At 28.4% G+C, this 21,192-nt stretch overlaps 1 protein-coding gene across 9 annotated transcripts in view; it reads left to right on the top strand.

Moving 5' to 3' along the window:
* The window catches only part of LOC108564037 (protein unc-13 homolog B), a 259,117-nt gene that overhangs the window by 172,247 nt on the left and 65,678 nt on the right, over window positions 1-21,192 (top strand). Inside the window, exons 1-2 of one of the 9 annotated variants that reach the window (XM_017922908.1) lie at window positions 3,297-3,583; window positions 3,779-3,989. The exons of the other annotated variants lie outside the window; for them this stretch is intronic. The gene's annotated coding sequence lies outside the window, so the exon portion shown is untranslated. Of the gene's footprint in view, window positions 1-3,296; window positions 3,584-3,778; window positions 3,990-21,192 lie in introns of those variants that run through there. 9 annotated transcript variants of the gene reach the window in all.

The raw sequence follows: 21,192 nt of genomic DNA, 5'->3' as shown, positions 1-21,192 counted from the left end.
GTATTTAAACTTATATAATAATAATAATAATAATAATCTGTTTATGTTCATCAAGATTTTGAAATAACTTTGATGTTAAAATATCACGATTAATGTCTATAGTTTAACAACACAAGTTTCTATCGGTTTAAAACTTAATACCACCAACATGTGTAAATGACGTGGCTGCTGTAATGAGTTAATCATACGACCAAGATGATAATAACCCTAAATTACTAAATCCATCTAATGCAAAAACTTCGGTTACGTAATGATTACGCTCTTCGGTTACGGAATCATCACTAGTATCACTTAGTATCGAAACGCCTTTTGCCCATTAGCCATTAACATTAAATTAATCCGTTCTGCTATAATTTAATTACAATAATGCATTAATCCCGATGTTTTGATGCGGTTCAATTAGTGTTTATTATCCAATAACGTTACGTAAATAATCATTAGCATTTCTCAACGTTCAAATACATTAAGTAACTTGTATATATATATAGTTCGAATATTTTCAATACACCAAATACGATTTTGCATACTTGTTTCAATTGGATCCAATTAAAACAATTTAATTATAACGTAATTAAATTCTGCAAAATCACTGGCGTGTAATTATTGTTTATTAAATGCCTTTCTATTAATTACTTAACAATTATACGTTTACACGCAATAATGGATGTGTTTATTTAATGCAGAATTTATTCTAATTGAATTATCTTTCAATAATTGTAGTGGAATTACGATTTTATTTCTGTTTTTAATTCTAAAAAATGTTAATGAATAATTTTATACGTTTTTTTTTCCATAAATTTGGTTAGAATATTTATTTACAAATAAAAAATATTTCACAAAAATATATTAAGAAATATAAAGATATATTAATAAATATCCTTAAAGTAAGCATTTTTATTATGAAGATAAGTACAAATTATCGAAAATATAAAATATATTTTTTTATAAAAAATTGTATTAATTAACTAATTAATTAAATTTAGTACTTCAGTAAACTCTGAGATTAAATTTCAAATAAATCCTGAAACTATTAAAAAGCATTTGTAATTAAATATTTCAACTTCAGTTGTTATTAGTGATTTTTCAAAACGCGGTTAACCAGAGATGAAAGTTCGTTTCATTTTTATTTATTTCATTATTATTTAAGCGAATTTCACTTTGCCTTTGGCTATTTTCATTTTCCTTCTCCATATTTGTATTTCTATATATATATATTTTTTGTTTTTGTTCGAATTTTTGTTAGGAAACTTTTGCTGCGCTTTAATTAAAACGGCGCCATTAAAACTGTGATGAAATTAATTTGGCACAAAAAAAAATCTTAATTTATTCTGAATACAGCGGGACGTTTTTTGCAATGTGGACTGAATATGAAGTAAATATTACCTAATTGTATGAAGTACAATTTTCATATATTGTTTAATATTGCTTGTTTGAATAGTTTCATATATTCTACGTCACGTAATACTTATTTTCCAAATATCTACTATACACATCTCTAAATGAATAATGTTGAAATCAATATTGGTATAATTCATATTTTTTGTTGATAATTAATGAATAAAGTTATATTTTTGTTCACATACAATATTAACTAAATGAAAAGCAATATGAAAGCTCTACAATTTGCACAAATGTTATAATGTTACTATGTATACGAAAACTTGGAGAAACTATAGTTAGTATCGATTATGGAAGAGTGCTTTGCTCTAGATATAGTTCTTAAGGAACTTAGTCGATATACGTTATATCTACAATCTTCCAACTTTATGTTGTTTTCTCACTTTCTTTCATACCAAAAGTTTTTACAAACTTCATTTGATGGTTCCAGTACATATGTATTATATGTATGCATATTAATTAAATAATAATAATCTATATGAATTCAATTAACTTAAGTTTATATTTTTTTTTATTTATTATAGTATATTTTAGTTAAATAATATTATACCATAATAATTTTATCCTATTGAAATGTATTACTTTTTATATAAGTATTTGCATATTGTATTTTTTGATTTTGAGTAAATGTTACTACTGTTCATAGTACGTAAACTATATATTATCTGATAGGTTACAGTTTATTCATGGATTTGGGAAACATAAAATCAATGGAACTAAAAATGTATTTGCAAACTGAGTATGTTTTTAAATAAATTAGGTTTATACTAAAGAACAAGCCCTGTAAATAGAACTGAAATTTTTATATTGAACAAATTATGATTTTTTTTCTTCAAATGCCTACTGATTTCAATACATATATTTTTATTGGATTATTTGATTTATTTGGTATTATATAACTATAATTTTCAGTTATTTTCAGTTTTCATAAAAAAATAAAAGACAACAAACTTGTGTAGATGTTTATTGAAACTATCCAATTTAAGAGATTACAATAATTTTCATCTAAATTCATGTGACACATAACTCCTATGTTCAAATATATGGCTATTAATAACTGTACGACGTTCTGTTATAATATTTTTGATGGTCTAATATAGATTTAAACATTTTATATGATTTTTCTCTGATCCAGCGATTATTAGTTTTTACATATAATTTAAATTCTTATATAATCATTTTGTGCACAAATATTATCATTGATTTGGAAGAAATGATTCAAATGAGAAACGAAATATTTTATCCTCAAAGATGTATGTCTTCTAATAGTAGAATTTGGACAATAATTGGACCTCTTGATTTTATTGGTATTAAGTATGTACTATTATCTATAGCGTTATAGCTTATATAAGGATTTGAGAAACATGTAGCACATTTAGAAACCTATGTGTAGTTTTGTTTGGAAAGTACTGGGTCGATGTTTTGAATGTAACTAAGTCTGGAAGCAATAACAACAAGTGGTATACGCTGGATATGTTGTGCTCTGTTCTCTGGAACTATCTCTCCGTTATGATTATTCAGATTATTTAAGCAATTAAAACCTGCAGCCATCCAATATACAATGGAATGCAGAAGATGTCATTGTATAATCTCTGTGTAAAGTTGCTTATCCTGAAAACTCTTCTTTGGAATATGCGGCACCCAACTGACGAGGGTTTTCTCTAGGGTAATAGTTTTTCCGTAGATCTCGAGAGTTTTTTTGGTGTTGCTGTTAGAGCTGGTACTGGAAGGAGGAGTTGGCCTTTGTATGCGTTTGTGGGATTATTTGTTGTCATTAGCATTGAGCAACAAACGACGAAGACATGTCCATGACGGGAGAAAGGCGCGCGAGAGAGCGGGAAATCAATATGAGGGGTGAGTTGACGGGGCGCAGGCTTGAACCCCCGTGAGCCCAGCAAGCGGCAGTCTGTCCCACTCGGTTATTGCGGCCACACGACCCGATCTCTCTTTCTCTCTCTCTCTTTATCTCTCACTCACCCACTACTATCTCCGTTTTTAGTAACCATACAACATATACGTATGTTTATATGTATGCGTAGTGGAAATCACTACAGTGTGTACGTGTGTAATGTGCTTCTTCTGTCAACACCCACCGTAAACTGAAACTAAAGTCCGCAACAAAGCCCGGCAACGTTCGGAAAGCTATGATCACATCCATGTGCATTTAAACTACAAATGTGCCAATGTGATTTCCCCTTCTAGATTATATACCGTAGCTTCACCAACATCATCATCACAACAATCCACGTACACTAACACGAAACCATCACCACAGGACACTCTGAACATGCCTGATCACATCATCATCATCAGCACAGCATCATCATCCACGTGCACCACCGATCATTCATCTATACACCCTTTCTTTGATTCGTTCCAGATTCGTTGTAAAACCATTTTAGACTACAAAATGCGTGTCAGTGTTGAGTGTGTGTGCTGTGCCATCAAGATGATCGCCACGGCGAATAAGGATCTATTGTCGAGGATGTGATTAATCGATATTCTTTTTTTATAATTTTGTGCTTAAAAGAGAGTTCATTAAATACATGTAAAATATGTATATGTAAAACTCATGAAACTCCAATCTACAGGTCAGTCAGTTCCATTTTATATACATTTTTTCTACAACACGAAAGCGGATATCTCGGAATCGTTCCCATTTTATATAAAATAACTAGTTTCGAATGCAAACAGTTCGAATACGCTCTAAACACATTTGCGTGAAATCCCGTACTCTAATGAAACTCCTTTCTCATCCATTCGCTCCTCATCCTGATCTTCTTTTTTGTACTAATGATTCAACACACCCTGGGAATACCAAAAAAATACTCACGATATTTTCTCTTTGGGGAAATGTCAAATGTTTCATTTCTTTCCCCAATAATATTTTTCTTATAAAATATTCTATTGAACATTTAAAAAGTGGAATTAATTACATTATAATTTATAGAATAAAAATCTGACTTTATATAATCAAAATAAATTTATATCTTAATAATGTTTTTTTGATGTACTTAATTAATGACTTAAAAATGATAAATAAAAATTTATTTAAAAATTAAATTAATGAAAAAATCTTGAATTAAAAAATTGATTTGATTATATTTATATAATATGCTGTATTTTCTTATATAAATATTTATAAAATATGTTGTTTAAAATAATGTTATTACATATAAATTTAGTATTAAATTTGATCATTAAATTATTCTTTAACGCATTTATTTTAGATATATAAACTTCATAAACATTAAAATTTACGAGGAAAACGCTTAAACTTTTGCGTTTCTTTAACCTCGTAAAATATGTTTACATATACCTTGAAATGAGAAATTCGATCCTTTACATATTAAATTCTTTTACTGTTTACTTATACTTTTTAAATAATCCTGAAGATTCTTAAAACACGAAGAAGAGAATTTATTTGTAAAAAAATATCATTAATTACGATATGATTATAATTATATATTTATAACAATTATTTCTATAAAACTTTTTGTATTCAATCAAAAAGAAGTTCAAAATTTTATTATTATATCATTAGTTGTACAATACAAAAATGCTGATCGATGTAATTTTGCTAAAACAAACATTATTCTATTATTTACATCAGATGAATTAACAGAAAAAGCCATAATAATGATTCTTATAAGGATAGTTTAAGTTTTCCAACTTTTTTTTTAAATTTCAAAATTGCATTTTGTAATATAAATTTAGACTGAAACATACCTACACACTTTATTTAATCATTCTTTAAAACATTTTTCTTAAATAGTCACTTACTAAATGAAGAAAGAATTAAGTTATATGTTGTATTTTAAAAGATTAGATTCAATTAAAAATTCCTGCAATTTCCTTGTCGACCGACGCGAATATTTTGTTACAGCGGTATTACCGTCGAGTTTGCTTGAAAAAAAAATACGCTTTATGTAATAGCATAAGCTGCATTTGGAATTAAAGTGTCTGGAACATCGAAACTTCATCAGCGTAATGCGATGGGAGTGGATAGAAAATTTAAAGAATTGAATTGTAACAAACAACGGAAATAATTTTGTATATTAAGTTAAATAATGAATAGAAGGAAAGGTTTTTATTGATTAGTTCGTAAATGTTTCAGATGTTTGTTTTTCTGAATTGTATTGAGCAATGAAAATTTATATTTTTATTCAATTTTTTATATAAATTTCGATTTCGATTTTCGATCCGCAAGACATCAAGCTTATTCCGGTATAGTGATAGTTTTTGTGAGTCAAATTGTCCAAAATCAATTGATCAATAAAAAAAAATGAAGAATTCTAATGCATTGAAAAAGGAAATAATTTATATAATAAGTTAAATACAGACCTCAACCCTTAAATTTATTGTATTTTGTATACTAATTTTGAGCGGAAATTGAACTGTCATAAATGTTTACGTATATATTAGTCACGAGTTTTGTTGACTCCCGGTGCTTCTTCCAGTAGAATGATAGTTTTTGTAAGTAAAAGTAGACAAAATAAATTCATCGATACGGATAAAAAATATGAAGAATTTAATTTGTATCAAGGTAAATACTAAGTCCAATCCTTATATTTATTGTATATACATTTCCTGAAGAAATGTTTAAATATTTTGTACATTTTAGTCGATATTTTCGATGGCTTCAGGTGTTTCTTCCAGTAGAGTAGTAGTTTTAATGATAAAAATTAACAGAAGCTAATTAATCAATAATGATAAAGAAAATCAAGAATTCAACAATAAAAGCAATTTAAATTAAATATCAACTTGAATCCTACTGTATTTTGTATACCAATTTCACGTGGAAATTCAACTGTCAGGAATATTTAAGTATTTTTTTTTGCTATTTTAGTTTGTAAACTTTTCCGACTTTTAGTCACGATTTTCCATGATTTCCGGTGTTTCTTCCGGTAGAGGGGAAGTTTTTGCGAGCCGAAATCAATTAATCAATGTGGATATTCATCGTGAATATAAAAGCTAACAGGATTTCAGGACTGTTTATAAAATTCGTTGGGGGATGAATATTTTTTGTGGAATACAACAGAAAGGCATTTTGTATTCACGTAACGTCGCCATCCTTAAGTTGATCAATAAAATCTGGATAAATGGTTTTGTTTTTCTCCTTTGTTTTTTTTTTCCTATATAATATGCAAGAAGTTCTCCGCTCTGTTCCGGCATGATGCGATGCCAAGAATTTGAATGCGAGTTAGGGAATTCCAACTGAAATCATTATTATTTCTACATTTTAATTGCAATGCCAAGGATTCTTCGTCAACCGAAATTCATTCCAAATTGCTTATTCCGCTATGCATAGTTTCAGGCAGTTTTAATCTAATGGACAGATGTTTTATGCGTTCCATTTATCATTGCCAATTGATAAATGATCTTTAAATTGAATGCGAATGTCTGTTTTCGCAGCATCAAATGTTAATAAAAACTCAATAATTGATATTTACTGTACGTTATTGGAGGTTAATTTGCCAAATAAATATTATTCATTTACCAGACGAAGTTCAGTGTTGCTACGTGTTACCGTAATTCGAGAAGTTTTCCAGGGTGTAACTATGCTGAGAATCTATAACTTCCATACCAAGTTTCAATACTAAAGTTTACCTTCGATTACATTATAAAATAATGCTTACTTAAAATATACCTTAAAGTTTCCATTCATCTCATTACTGATTTATTATATAATTTTATTTTTTTTATTATATTTACTTTAATATATAATAAGAAATTAAAGGTTTAATTAATCACTTTTTATCTTTTATATATAACTAGTTAAAAGTTAATAAATTGTAAGGATCAATACATTTTGTAATTAATTGCTTTCATATTTAACGTAATAGTGGTTAATAAAAAAATGGAATTAAGTTTTGCGATAGTTAAAAAAAATGCTGCATTGGCATTTTATTCCATTATGTGACAAGCAGTCGATATTACTGTAGAAATAATAGTTGAAGTCTTGGGATGCTTGTCGAATTCAGTCGAGTTCACTGTCTCTAAAGTAATTTCAGTTTCTCGACAGAGAAAATATTTGTCAGTTCTCCAATAATACGATACAATTCTTTTCAATTTCATTCGAAGCATCTTCATATCTGTGCAAAATGATAAACATTGTGACATACTTTCCGAATTTCTCTTATACTCCTGTTTCATTGCTTTGTTTCTATGATTTCGCTGAAAAATGTGAATTAAGTATATATATTAAATAATTTCAGATATACTAATCTATTGGAAAATGTATAAAATACATGGTATTCGGTTAATGAACATAATCAGTTCACAAAGGATATTCGCTAACCGAATTGTTCGTTAACCGACCATTAACTTAAAATCCGAATATGTGTTTTTTGTTGAAAATAAGAAAATCGCGAAAATTGTCCGATTTTTTTGCTGTCAGTTCATTCACTGTATTGACTTGGGTTATTTGCAAAATAATGCGATATAAAATTATTTTTTAAATTTAAAATATTTTATATAAATATTTCAATATTTTTTTACCATTTTTTGTGTAAGAAAATGATAATAGACATAACACTATACGTTATTTGTGACACATATATCTGATAATTATACTAACTGACAACTTGTCAAATATGGCAATATGTGTAATTTTCATGACAATCTATATTCTTTTTTCTCTCGTTACTCATTCCTAATTTTATATGCATTAGTAAGTGTCCAAATATTTTTATATCCAAATGTCATATTATCAAACATGTATAATAAATCAATTTGAAATAGACCAGAAAAGACGTTTTAGTAAACATGTTAATTTAATACTTGATACTTACAATTTTTAAGTAATATTTAAACGATTTTTTGATACTCAATAGTACATCTACACTACATGCTGAATAAAACTTAAACATATATCAAATGTATCACGTGTCAACTTGTCAAATTACGTAAAGGTTATCACATGTCATTATTATCCATTGACATCTACTTTTGTAATTACTTATCTGACAGTTGTAACAACTGTGAACTTTTGAATCATATTGTATCGTCTTTATGACACCTATAGTTATTCTTCTCCCATTTCTTATTGCCAGTTACTCCTCATATACATTAGTTAAATTATGCAATAAATATAATAAATTAATTTGAAATATAACAACAATTAACAATTTAACAACAACATATGTTTCCTTAAATACTGATTCAACTATATTTCGCGGTCCCCAAAAAGACTCGTGTGCCCCAAAAATTTTTATGGGTCCTATGAATCATAGCCACCATTTAAGTAGATGGTGTCAGGGGAGAGGGGTGCTTGACTGTCAATATTTTTTTTAACAATTTAACAACAAAATATGTTTTATAGTCCCAAAAAAGTCTCGTGGTCCCCAAAAAACTTTATGGGCACTATGGGTGCTTAATGGATAAAAAGGCCCTGACTGTATCTTATGTCCTTAGTGAGCATTGACAACTACTACTAGTAATTATTTACGGTTTTCGGATTATATAACAAGTTACTTGACATGTGACAAGCGACTTTTTTTTGCTTAAGATTATGATCTTGATAAAACACATAATAAATGTAACAAAAATCCGTCTGAAACATAAAAACAAATGAGAATAAATTTGCAATTACTTCTACTACTTTCTTTGTCCTATTATTGTGTCACCCTAGCGTCACGTCTCGTGCACTCGAGTGACAAGCTCGTCCGGCAGTTATGTAATAAAAGTAAATTTAAAACTAGTTTGTGTGTGACAACTTAACAATGAGTGCTGCTATTTTGATTCCATCGCAGAAATGCTTACAACTAACTTTTTTTGAAGCTAATCTCATATAGCGACAATAGATACAATTCCTATTGCCTTTTCTTTAAATTAAACTTTTACACCAGTTGCATTCGAGGAAAGGCTATTTGTTTAATAAAAAGTTTCGAGAATGGACGAGCATCGCTTCAAAGCGTTTGTGTTATTACTCAGAATATACCATGTAGCGTTGACAATTTCAGGTTTAATTTAAGAAACAAAAAGTGGGATGAAGCCAAACTGAAACGCGAACTTATTTCCAAGTTTCGAGGGAGAGAAAGATCCTATTTTCGTTCGACGGCCATGAATTTGCTTTCAAATTGAATGACGGGGACAGAGTTAAAATGTAAAAGCGCAATCGGTTTTCCGTTCTTCCGCATTCAGATTTATCGATTACTCAGATCGTTCGGATGTGTGTCAAATTAATTTCTATTATAATTTGATGAAATTTGCACATCCATGCGTGAATTTAATAACCGGATAACTCGACACCATGTTTTAATTGCGAATTCCCGTTGGAAATTTTGTATGTTCTATATGTAAATTAATTTATTGTAAATCCTAGTATATTCTGTTTAGATTTTAATATAATCCAATTTAAATACATTTGAAATTAAAATATATTTTTTTTTTATATAAAATATAATTTATAAGAATAACTATCTTTTGATCAAAGTACTTTTGCTTAAACCTAATGTTTTTGTGATAAAATGAAAATATATTTAAATTTTATAAAAATTTACAAAAAATGTGTCATCAGATTTGCTTGTATTATTATTGAAATTATTTATTTGAGCCAAAGGTGAAATATTTCAAATTATTTTACAGATAAAGTTTTGTACTGTAGTTATGATCATTGGCAGACCTATAATGCCGCTGAATACCAGAATGCTGGCTACCGGATTTCTAGGGGGCCTAAATAATAATTTGGGCCCTCAAATACTAAAACTAACTGATATCTAAAATCCACGACTTTCTTAATCTGGTTCTCCGAGAACCGACACTCCACCCTCATTTTTTTAACCGTTGTTTAGGGCTCTATGATTTACTATATTTTAAGAGGGACCCTCAAATATAATTTTGCTAGGTGCCCCTTCAAATTACTCCAACTTAACTTAGGCCTTATAAAGGCCTTAGATAATAAAGCCTGCTTTATTTATATAATTTTTAATTAGAATAATGTTTCTAATCACAATTACATAAAGAATATATTAATGAAAATGTATTGAAATATTCTTTTTTTTTTTCATTTAAATTAAATTTTTTAAATATTAATAGTAAACATACCTCCTACATATGTATTAACGAATTATTTAATTATATAAATATAAATTTATTTGAAATATGGAATGCGATATTTCATATAATAAGCTATAAAAAGATAATATCCATATGCATATAAATAAATATTAAATAATATTAACAGGATTTAATTTGAATATCTAAATAAATTTCAATTATAATTTGGCAATAATATTATTTTCCTATGCGGTTACTAGGAATTAATTAATTTCTGTTTGAACGCCAATCGGAAATTCATTGCATAACAGTGCACTGACAAGGTAATTAGGTATGTATCAATGTATTTCAGAATATAATATGCTATATAAATTCAATCCAATTCATAGATAGATATTCAATTCAGTTTTGTTTGTTATCCTTCAATTTAATTGATTGACACCATGTAATTGAATCCTAATTATTTCTATTAAATTTAATATAATTTAATAAATGTTATAATTATGTTAATAATTATATGTATTGTAATGGTCATAGATAAAAAAAATAAATAAAAAAATTTAGGTTATAAAAATTCACAGTTGTAATATTTAAAAAACAAGGACAATCTTGTAACTTGTAAAACTGATGACCTGTAAAATTCACTGTAATTGAGTTATATTATATAATTTTGAAAAACATTGTTAATTAGTTCCATGATTTTGAAAACCGTGTAATTTAATCAATGTATACATTGTTATTAACTAACTAATTTAATTAACGCGTAATTTTCGTGTATTGGTACATGTATGTCCACGAAGACTGCGCAAAAGATTTTTTTATGGTCGGATAACAAAAGCTTATGCAATTAATGATTGTGAAAATGTATGATTTAAATAAATCATGCAATTTATCTACATTGTTATATTTGACCATGCAATTTTTGACCATGTTATTTGTGACTTCGAGTAACTCAAGTACCTGGTCATTTGAGGGTTAATTGCTTTGCAATTTTAAAACTTTAATATTCAAGTTTCACATTCACAAAAGTAGAAAAATATACATATATAGCAATACCTTGCATAATCCGGGTAATCTGTTTAAAGCGAGGAACTAATTACTTAAAAAAAATGTATAATGTATAAAAAAATCATTTATGCACAATTAATTTAGAACTAAATTTTTTGTCTTGAAATTTTCAAACCGGACTATGCGAGGTATTGCTGTATATGTAATTTAATATAAAAATAATTTTTAGTATAGTAATTAATATAATTTAATAAAGAAACACAAAATTGTGATTTGTATTTACTTCAATAAAAACACAAGTTGTTAAGTATTAGAATATTTTAAGGAACTTCGATTTAGGAAATATGTTTCAGAAGCGATTGGGCAGTCGACAGATGTGATTTCCTTTCCATAGAGTTTTGCTTCTATATGAGCATATAAAAACTTCGAAACCCAATTGTTTCGGTTTTAATGTGAAAAAGTGGGGTGTCCAACAAGTGAGCCCATAATCTCGACACGCGCCCACCCCTGTGCATTCAATAACTCGTTTGGCACAGTTTCTTGCCACCGTTTAAAGAGTGAGGGTGGACGAGGGGGCGGTTGGTTGGTTTGGAAGAGGTGGCATGTCGAATACTGCATTGTATATTGCATCCCTACCGAAATTTCCACATTACTTGTTGATGGCCCGGAAAAATTTCGGGCCAACGGCCAAAAACAACCCCTTCGAATTCGGTTCCTGTTCTCCGCAAGATTAATGACGTCTTAATCTATTATGTTCCAAGCAAAAGACAAATTACGCATTCACCAACTCAATTGGTTGAGCAAACATGGTTTAATTTGTATATAATCGATCTTCAAAACATAATATTAGCTCACGTTACAAAGGAGCGCATTCGATTATTTCATATAAGCCAATATATTTCGGATTAATTAATACGTTTAAATAATCCCCTGACGATGGTTACGCAAGGCTTCGGGGGCTGCATAATTCACTTCTGGGATTTCAATTGATTTGGTATTAAAAACGCTTGAGCAATTTCATTTGAATTATTACATAAACACAGTTGCCTTGTTTGGACATATTACTATTATTTGTATATTACAATTATAATATTATAATACACGAAACAAAACTTTATTATTCAATGATCATATGTTTTTTTGTGTGATTATATAATAATAAATATTTGTAGAATTTAGGCAATAAAATATACTATAAACTTATGAACTTTACCTAGAAATATAAAAGCAATAAAATTGTATTTTCGAATAAAAAAAATACTATCTTATTTTAGTTAAAAGCGATGTCTTTTTAGTTATTATTTATTGCTGATCTACTGTATAGTGCGGGTAATATATTTGAAACCGGACTAATTGAGGACTGCAAAAAAATAAATAGCACACAAAAAGAATTAATTGTATAGAGGGGAAATAACGATAATTATTTACATTTGATCTACTGTATGACAAGGATAAAGTCTACAACGTGGAAGGGCCCACGAGTGAAAAAAATCACCTAATGAATACTATTTTTAATATGCAAAATGTATTATCTTCATGTATTTCATTATTAAGCATGTACATACATTGGAAATTTTTAAATTTTCGTAATTAAGCAATACCTCACATAGTGCAGTTTAAATCAATCCGGATTCACGAACTCAATTTTAATTCAGAAAAATAATTTTAGAAATATTGGTACACAAAATTATTTACCGATTATTCTTATGCGGTTTTTAAGTCCTCGATTAGTCCTCGATTAGTACGGCCGAAACGATTAATATTGTAAACTATTGAAAATGATCACATATAGAGGATTTACTTTTATTTCAATTGAAACCTGTAAACCATTCGATACAATTACATAATTTTAATCCGTTATATCAATAAATGAATATTTGATACGGGATTTATTGTCAACGCATATAATCATTTCGACACAAAAATATTATATAATTAATCCATTTTTACCAATTTCATTTGTGTTTGTATGTATACAAATTCCAAATACTATTTGGATTACAAAAACTAAACGTATTTAAAAAATCGAAACATATTTGAACAATAAATTCCTCAATTCATTTGCATTTTGTTCTGATCATCAAAATATTTCCATCGAATATTTAGCGTTGTTTCAATTTGTTTTTAACATCCTGGATGGAAATTTCAGTGTATTTAAATTATCCTTTGAACGGAGAATAATGGATAGGCGCATGTTCCGTTTCATTACCCGGTAATCAATCACTGCTTCGAATTGGGGTTGGTATATAAAAAAAAGAAGTATAGAACAGTGGGATATAAAATAGGTGACTTACATCCGGAAGGACGTCAATTTTGTGTGTCTGTGCGTGTGAATAGAGTTTAAGAAACGTAAAGTGAGGTGCCTTTCCAAGTATAAGGGAAATTGGAGTAGGTCGCCCGGAATGGATTAAAAATGTTCCAGATTAATGGAGGCGGCTCTGGTTAATTTGCGTTTAAGCCACAATTCGGGGATCGTTTATTTAAAGGATTACTTCAATAAAATATAGCACAAAAAAGAACAAATTTAACTGAAAATTAAAAAAAGTATGTAAATAATAAATACGCAATCTTTATTGTACAAAGTTTTTAATTAAAACCTGTATACACATAAAATCTGACGCGTGTATTTTAATTAATTTGTATGGTCTTGTTATGCAATTAAAATTTCATTTATTTATTATTGTTTTTAACAGAATTATGTTTCTTATAATTTATGTGTATGGTCCACTTATTAAACATAATGTTTACATCATAGCCATAACACATGCAAATTTGAGTTGAGAAAAATTAATTTTAAATTAAATGGAATGTAATTTATTCACAAGTATATATTAAATAATTTCTTTAAAAATAATAACACATTTATTTGTAATATTTTGTGTAAATCTCATTGACTTTTTAATTAAAAATGTCATCTAATTTATGCAGTAATACTTTGTACGCACTTTTGAAAACGAACTATTTCAGGACCGCTTAAAAAATAGACAGCACAAAAAGTTACTTGTTTTTATAGAGAAAAAAAAACGATATTTTTTTAATTTAAATTTTTAAAATGAATTTACTAAAATGAATCCGTACTAATCGAAACTGCGCTTGCTGTCTTCTTTTCTAATTAAAATATTATCTATTCCCATTGTTTTTCCACATAACCCAACTTATGATTATAGTCAATTTATTTACATAAAATGTATGAATTACTTATAAAAAAATATGCCCCGCACTGTTTGAAACCGGATTATTTGAGAACCGTATAAAAAATAGACAGCATAAAAATGACTTGATTGAATACAGGAAAAAAAACGATAATTTCTGTATTTTTTTTATTTAAATTTTTAAACCATACTAAAATCAATCCGACTTAATCGAAACTGCACTTGCTGTCTTCTTTTCTAGTTAAAATATTATCTATTTCCATTTTTTTTTCACATAATCCTACTTATGATTGTGGTCAATTTATATACATAAAATTACTTATAAAAAAATATGTCTCGCACTGTTTGAAACCGGATTATTTAAGAATCGCATAAAAAATAGATAGCACAAAAAGTGACTTCATTGAATACAGGGGATAAAAAACGACAATTTCTGTAAATTAAAATTTTTGAACCGTACTATAATGAATCGAATCGCACTAATCGAAACTGCAGTTGCTGTCTTTTTAAATAAAATATTATCTATTCCCATTCTATTTGCACATAATCCTACTTATGATTATAGTCAATTTATTTACGTAAAACGTATGAATTAGACAGTTATTTTTTGCATATTTCTTTTTTATTTAAATTTTTAAACCGTACTTTAATGAATCAGCACTGATCGAATGTTTTCTTTTATTTTTTTTTTAATTTTGAATATAATCATGTTAATGAAAGCTATAAATATAAAATGTACATCAAAGAATGATTTTTTAATCATAATACGCCTTGTTGGCCATCGACGTTGATCAAAATATACACCCTATATTTATACGCGCGTCCTTTTCAAATATTTGTGAAGTAATCATGGACCAACTATTTATTTATTTTTGGAACCGACGATATAACATGCATATTTTTTTTTTCATATAACGTAATATATTTACTGACAATCTATTCTTAGTATACAACTGTACGAATTAATACGTGATCATATTTTTTTCTACTTAGATAAAACATAAATTAATTGCATAGAATAAACAATTTTTAATGATATGTTCATGGAAACAGAAGTTTCTTAATTATTATACAAATTATTACATACTTAATTATTATTAATGTGTTATGATGAAAATTATGATATTTATTCATTTTCTATGCATATTTATTCATACATTTTTTTGTTATTGATTATTTGTGTACTTTGTGGCTTGGACTGATCGAAGAGTGATAACTTCCAATCTAATTTTTCATTCAGAAAATTTAAAATAAAATCAATAAAATTGTAATTGTTTGGAAAAATTATTGTTTTTTTTTTTTTTCGTTATGCGGTTCTCAATTAGTACGGGATATTACTCGTACTATGTGAGTTATTGCTGCATTTGCTAATAATTTTTTATGACATAAAATTATATACAGAATTATAATTTATTAGTTTTAATTATAAAAAAAAATATATTTATAATAATTGAAGCACGTGTCCCTTTGATTTTTTTTTTTGAAAATGTTGCGCAAGTTACGCAAATTTCATTATTAATTTGTTAATTAAAAAATATAAAACTTTTGCATTTTTTTTTAATAAAATGTATTACGTATATAAAAAGCTATTAGTCGTAGAATATAAGAAAAAAATGATGTTACATTATGTTCAAACACAATAGAATTGAAACAATAGAATACTACGCATATATTGAAATTGTTTTGCGAGATGAAACTTACAATCCTTCAAATTGTCATGTAAGTATATAGACGTAGACATTACGAAGACTTTATGATTGAAGAGCCTCGGGGAGTATATGGAGAGAATACGTGAACGTTGATCCACGTCATATATTAAAAAGAAGATGGTAAAGATACCAGTCAACGTTTTGTTTCAGATATTTGCGTTTGAATTATAAAATTCATATAATTTTTTAGCAATTAATTTTACGAAATTATATAATAACAATAATTATGAAATTTTGGAAAATTTTGTTTGTGCGGTTTCTTTTATACATATCGCACAAAAGAAGTTTTACTGTAAATGGCAATTATCAATTTAATATTTCGATTTGTATTATTATTTTCATATTTTATAAAAACAATATACTCCTATTTTACGATAAAGTGAATATCGAAGTCGTTTATAATCAATCACATTTTGCAGACACACTAAATCAATATCGCCATCTGCTGAAAGCAAATATATTAAAGGGAGAAAAAAAAGCAGATTTAATAAATATCTGAAAAGCTCGACTTTCTATATTTCAAATACATATACAATTGAGTATACAATTTAATTTATATCATACCTTTAAATTAAATTTTTTGTATTTTTGAAGAATGCTTTAGTATAGAAAAAGTATTTAAGACATATATTAATTGTTTATTTATTTATATAAAATATTTAATAAACTAATCTAAAATATGTCTTTAATTACATTTTTAATCCTAAAATAATCTGTCATATTATTAATCATATTATTATTTTATTTATTGAAATTTATATTAAAAGTACAAATACAGCTTAAAATGAAAATGCAATTTAATATTTGTGTTTCATTTCTACTATTCTCAAAAAATATTTGTTTTTATTTATTGAATTTTATATTAGTTTGTTTGAACATCATTGTGATTGAATTCAGAATACAATATAATGTAGATTTTCATTTAATTTTATATAATTGTAATTTTGATTGTATTGGATTTGGTCTGATGTTATTTATTTAGATTTTTTTGTTTTTAATTTATATTATGTTATACTTTGTGACCAATACATTATTCAATTTAATATTTTTATTAATACAAAAGAAAGACAATAACTATACCAAAATTGAAGTTTGATTGGGATTTGAAGAACAATTATTTGATTTGGGTGGGATTTTACTGAAGATATCTCTTGTGTATTTCTTATTCGCGGATCTTATTGAAGGGATTCTCAACGGATTCAATTAAAGTTGCGTAACTCCCGTAGACTCTCATTGTACCGGATGTAAAGATCAAAGAAGAAAATTGAGTTCGCATAATTGGTTGTACCCGGGATGGGATGGGATTGAACTCAACTGCAGTTTTCTCAAGAACCGGGAAAGCCAGGGCCGAGAGAGCTCTGTATTTGGGTGGAATCAATACATTCAGTACATGCACATGCCTTCAGTTTTCACCTCCACATTGTTGGCACAGGAGGGAGGATGGCTATTTTATTATTCCACCGAGTTATCCTGCGGCATTCGGCGCGCCAATTTTATTAACTCCTACGGCCAAAGAACACCATTAAACATTCCAGCTGCAAACGAGCCCAAAAGGTCGAATGCAACAACAAAAAAATATTCGAAGGAAAGAAGCAGACAAAAAAACGAAACAAAAGGGTTAAAATGTATTAAGTTATTTATTGATGCGGGAATGTTGACCCCAAAGAACTCTCGGCTTCTCCTCAGGATAACGGCTTGAAGGCGTTTCAATTGAGCGACTGTCAAGAGTTTGGGCTATAATTTGTGGACCGGTTTGGGATTTATGGGAATTTCAAGGATGCGCTAGCAAATATAGCGAATTCGGTCGGACGAACCGAGCATCTGGCGACCTTCCGGTTTCCGGTTTTCGAAAAGTTGCCGCTTGGGTGGGCTTCGTGCGATTTGCGCAAATAAACGAAATCAGTTTGCGCGGACAAACGTTTGTTCTCGCAATAATTAACGGTCGGTTGATGGCGAGAAAGGGGTGCCCGGGATTACGTAACTTGATAGCCTTCGAAGTGGGGATTGGAATCGGATCGTTCTTTGAGAGCCTTCAAATATATTGACTTTGGGCTTTCTGTGTTCCACTTAAATGCGTGGAACAAACGTTGTGTGTGGAGAAAATGAGTAGTTTCAGATGGATTGTTTAAGACCAAGAGAGGGAAAACAGTTTCATTTCATTAAGATAAACATAGGACGACTAATAACCGAATGGTTAAGTCGCCCTACCCACGATTGAACCGGCGACGGTTTGAATCCTGGTCAAGCCAGGCCCTTTGTGAATCCTCTCGAAAATTGCAGCAATATGGCCATCGTTCATCACAGATGGATAGTGAAATGAATGAGGTTCAGTATATGGTCGATGGACAATGACAGTGTTTAGGATAGCAGCAGATTTACAGTCAAAGGAAATAGTGGAATCGCAGAGCTGAAATTAACTTATAAAATCTGTATTTTAATTTTCTTTTAATATTTATATAAATTAATTACTAACGTTGTATTTAACGGACTTTCTCAGACGCCATGCTAGTAACGGAGGGTTAAAATCAATATTATTAATGATCATCCCTTTATATAATGATTAGATTTTTAAAAAGCAATAATTTTTATTTATTATTTTATTGCGAAATCGTATTTGTGTCAAGGATAAAAATGTTTTTTGATGTCGTATTTCATTGCTGTCTTCCAAACGTTATACTGCGATAAGAGCAATCATTCCAATAATGTGATTTGTTATCAAAGGGAACATATCAAAGTGGCTGTTTCATTTCCAATCATACATTTTTTTTTTTCATAAAATACTGATGGCCATTTCAGGAACAACTTAATATCTCTTTTTATATTAAGTTTAAATAACTAAAAACCTTATCAATGAAAATTATATTGAATTATTTGTATTTGTAGGTTGTTATAATTTATTTTATTATTGATATAATTAACATTAGAAGTTACAAAAATATTCCTATACATTTTTTTATATTAATTATTTTATTGTTTATATCACTTAATAATAATATTGTAAGTAAAATGTTAAAATATGTTATTAAAACTTTGCCTAACTTTCATTAATATTGATTGAAAGCAATCTATTTAACTTTCAAAAATAAATTAAAACTTAAATTAACTTAATTAGTCCAATAACGTACGTTAAACACAGTTTCTTATAATTAGTTAATCTAAACTAATAAAACATACTAGATTACATAACTTACAAATGTTTATATTGAAGAATGAACATAACCTAACCTGGTTATATGAAAGGGAATATTTTCTAGTTCTTTTCTTTGCGTGCTGAAATCGTAAGGAAGTCAGTCTTTTCAATCCATCCATTAAATATAAGATGATGATTAATCCAATCAATTAGTTATGCGAGACACGTTACATAAATAATTAAAAAAGTAACAATTAGCATTTTAATTAAGATTACTGTAAATTTTGTAGTTTCATGAATTGTCTAAAATTTAAATTATCAATATTTTTGAAAAAACTTTGAATTTTATAATGTAATAAATTTTAAATATTTTTGTACATTATAATGGTGTGATAGCTGTATTAAATAATAGAAAATTATGTTATTTGTGACTAGATGGTCTTTCCCGATCGGAAATTTTGTATTTCTCGGGAAATCCATAAGGGACAAAAGTAAAATCAATATTTTTTGTGCATTTATGTCTTTTCTAATATTTACAAGTTTTAATGTTGTCCATACAAAAAATATGAGATTAGTAAAAATCAGATTTTTGTAAATAATTCGTATGAAAAGTAATAGTATTGATATTTTCATTAAGAAAGTTATAATGGTTATAAATTTTTTATATAAAGTAATTTTAATAAAAATTTACTAATATAAACTAATATAAATTAATATTTATTCTATATATAAATATGATATGAAATTTACAAATTTCAAAACATTTTCATAACAAGTTCGCACATAACAATCTTTCTTTTTACAATTATGAAATACCCCGAAGAGTTCGGTTTAAAATATTCAGAACAAACTAAATTTTAATTAAGCAAACTAAAAATAAATTCTAATAAAAATAGTACACAAAAATATTTTTTATACATAACTCTCCTTTTATTTTATATAAATATTAAATCCTCAATTAGTCCGGTTTTAAACAGTCAGGAATAAGTAAATATATTTAATAATATAAATAATACAATCTTATTTCTTTACATAACTGTTTTTCTTCATGAATTTGAACATACCCTAAACTTTAATCAAATTGCAATAGTTGCACCAGTAACAATGTTTCCGTCTTCACATCACGCACCATCATTCATCCTGTATATTCCTTCCCGTATGTACAAGAAACCCTCGGTGGTATTCTTTGCACGTTACTAACCTATGATGCTTTTATTGTAGCAACCGTATAGAAATGACGGCTGCCATTTAAACGTTCAAAAGAAAAAAAATCCCACGGATTTTCGTAATTTCATCATGACATTTGCATTCCCATCATGGAATTCCGGAAATTCCAAAATAAAACAGGTATATTCTACAACGTGCACGAAGTGTTAAGATCCCTCACGTCAGCTGCGTAATTGCGTTTGGTGACGTGGCAAAGCGGGCGCTCGCTGTCTCTGTAATTGAATTGATACGATGCTAATTACGCGGCTGCTGGTCCGAAAGTGATTAATTAATAAATTGCCTCAAATGCTCTCGCTTTAATGGGAGAGGTACTAATATTTAGATATCCAGGATTAAATTGGGCTCGGGCGGCGCGCGGTAATTCGAAAATGGACATAAATCAATCCGCCTTTGTGCCACCGCCGACGCCGCCCGCAATTCGAATAATACGCGTTACGTAACACGGCGTATGCGTGATTCTTGCATCGCAGTCTGAGCTACGAAATGCGAGGGGGGGTGGATGATGGCGGTTCTGGTGCTGCTGCTGCCCTGAAGCCCTTTCCCCCCCAGGAGCCCTTTTCTCTCCTCG

This window comes from Nicrophorus vespilloides, unplaced genomic scaffold (genome assembly GCF_001412225.1).
Source record: "Nicrophorus vespilloides isolate i.1.1-1 unplaced genomic scaffold, Nicve_v1.0, whole genome shotgun sequence".
NCBI lineage: Eukaryota > Metazoa > Arthropoda > Insecta > Coleoptera > Silphidae > Nicrophorus > Nicrophorus vespilloides.
Note: the sequence above shows the minus strand (reverse complement) of the source record. Positions and strands in the feature narration are given on the sequence as shown.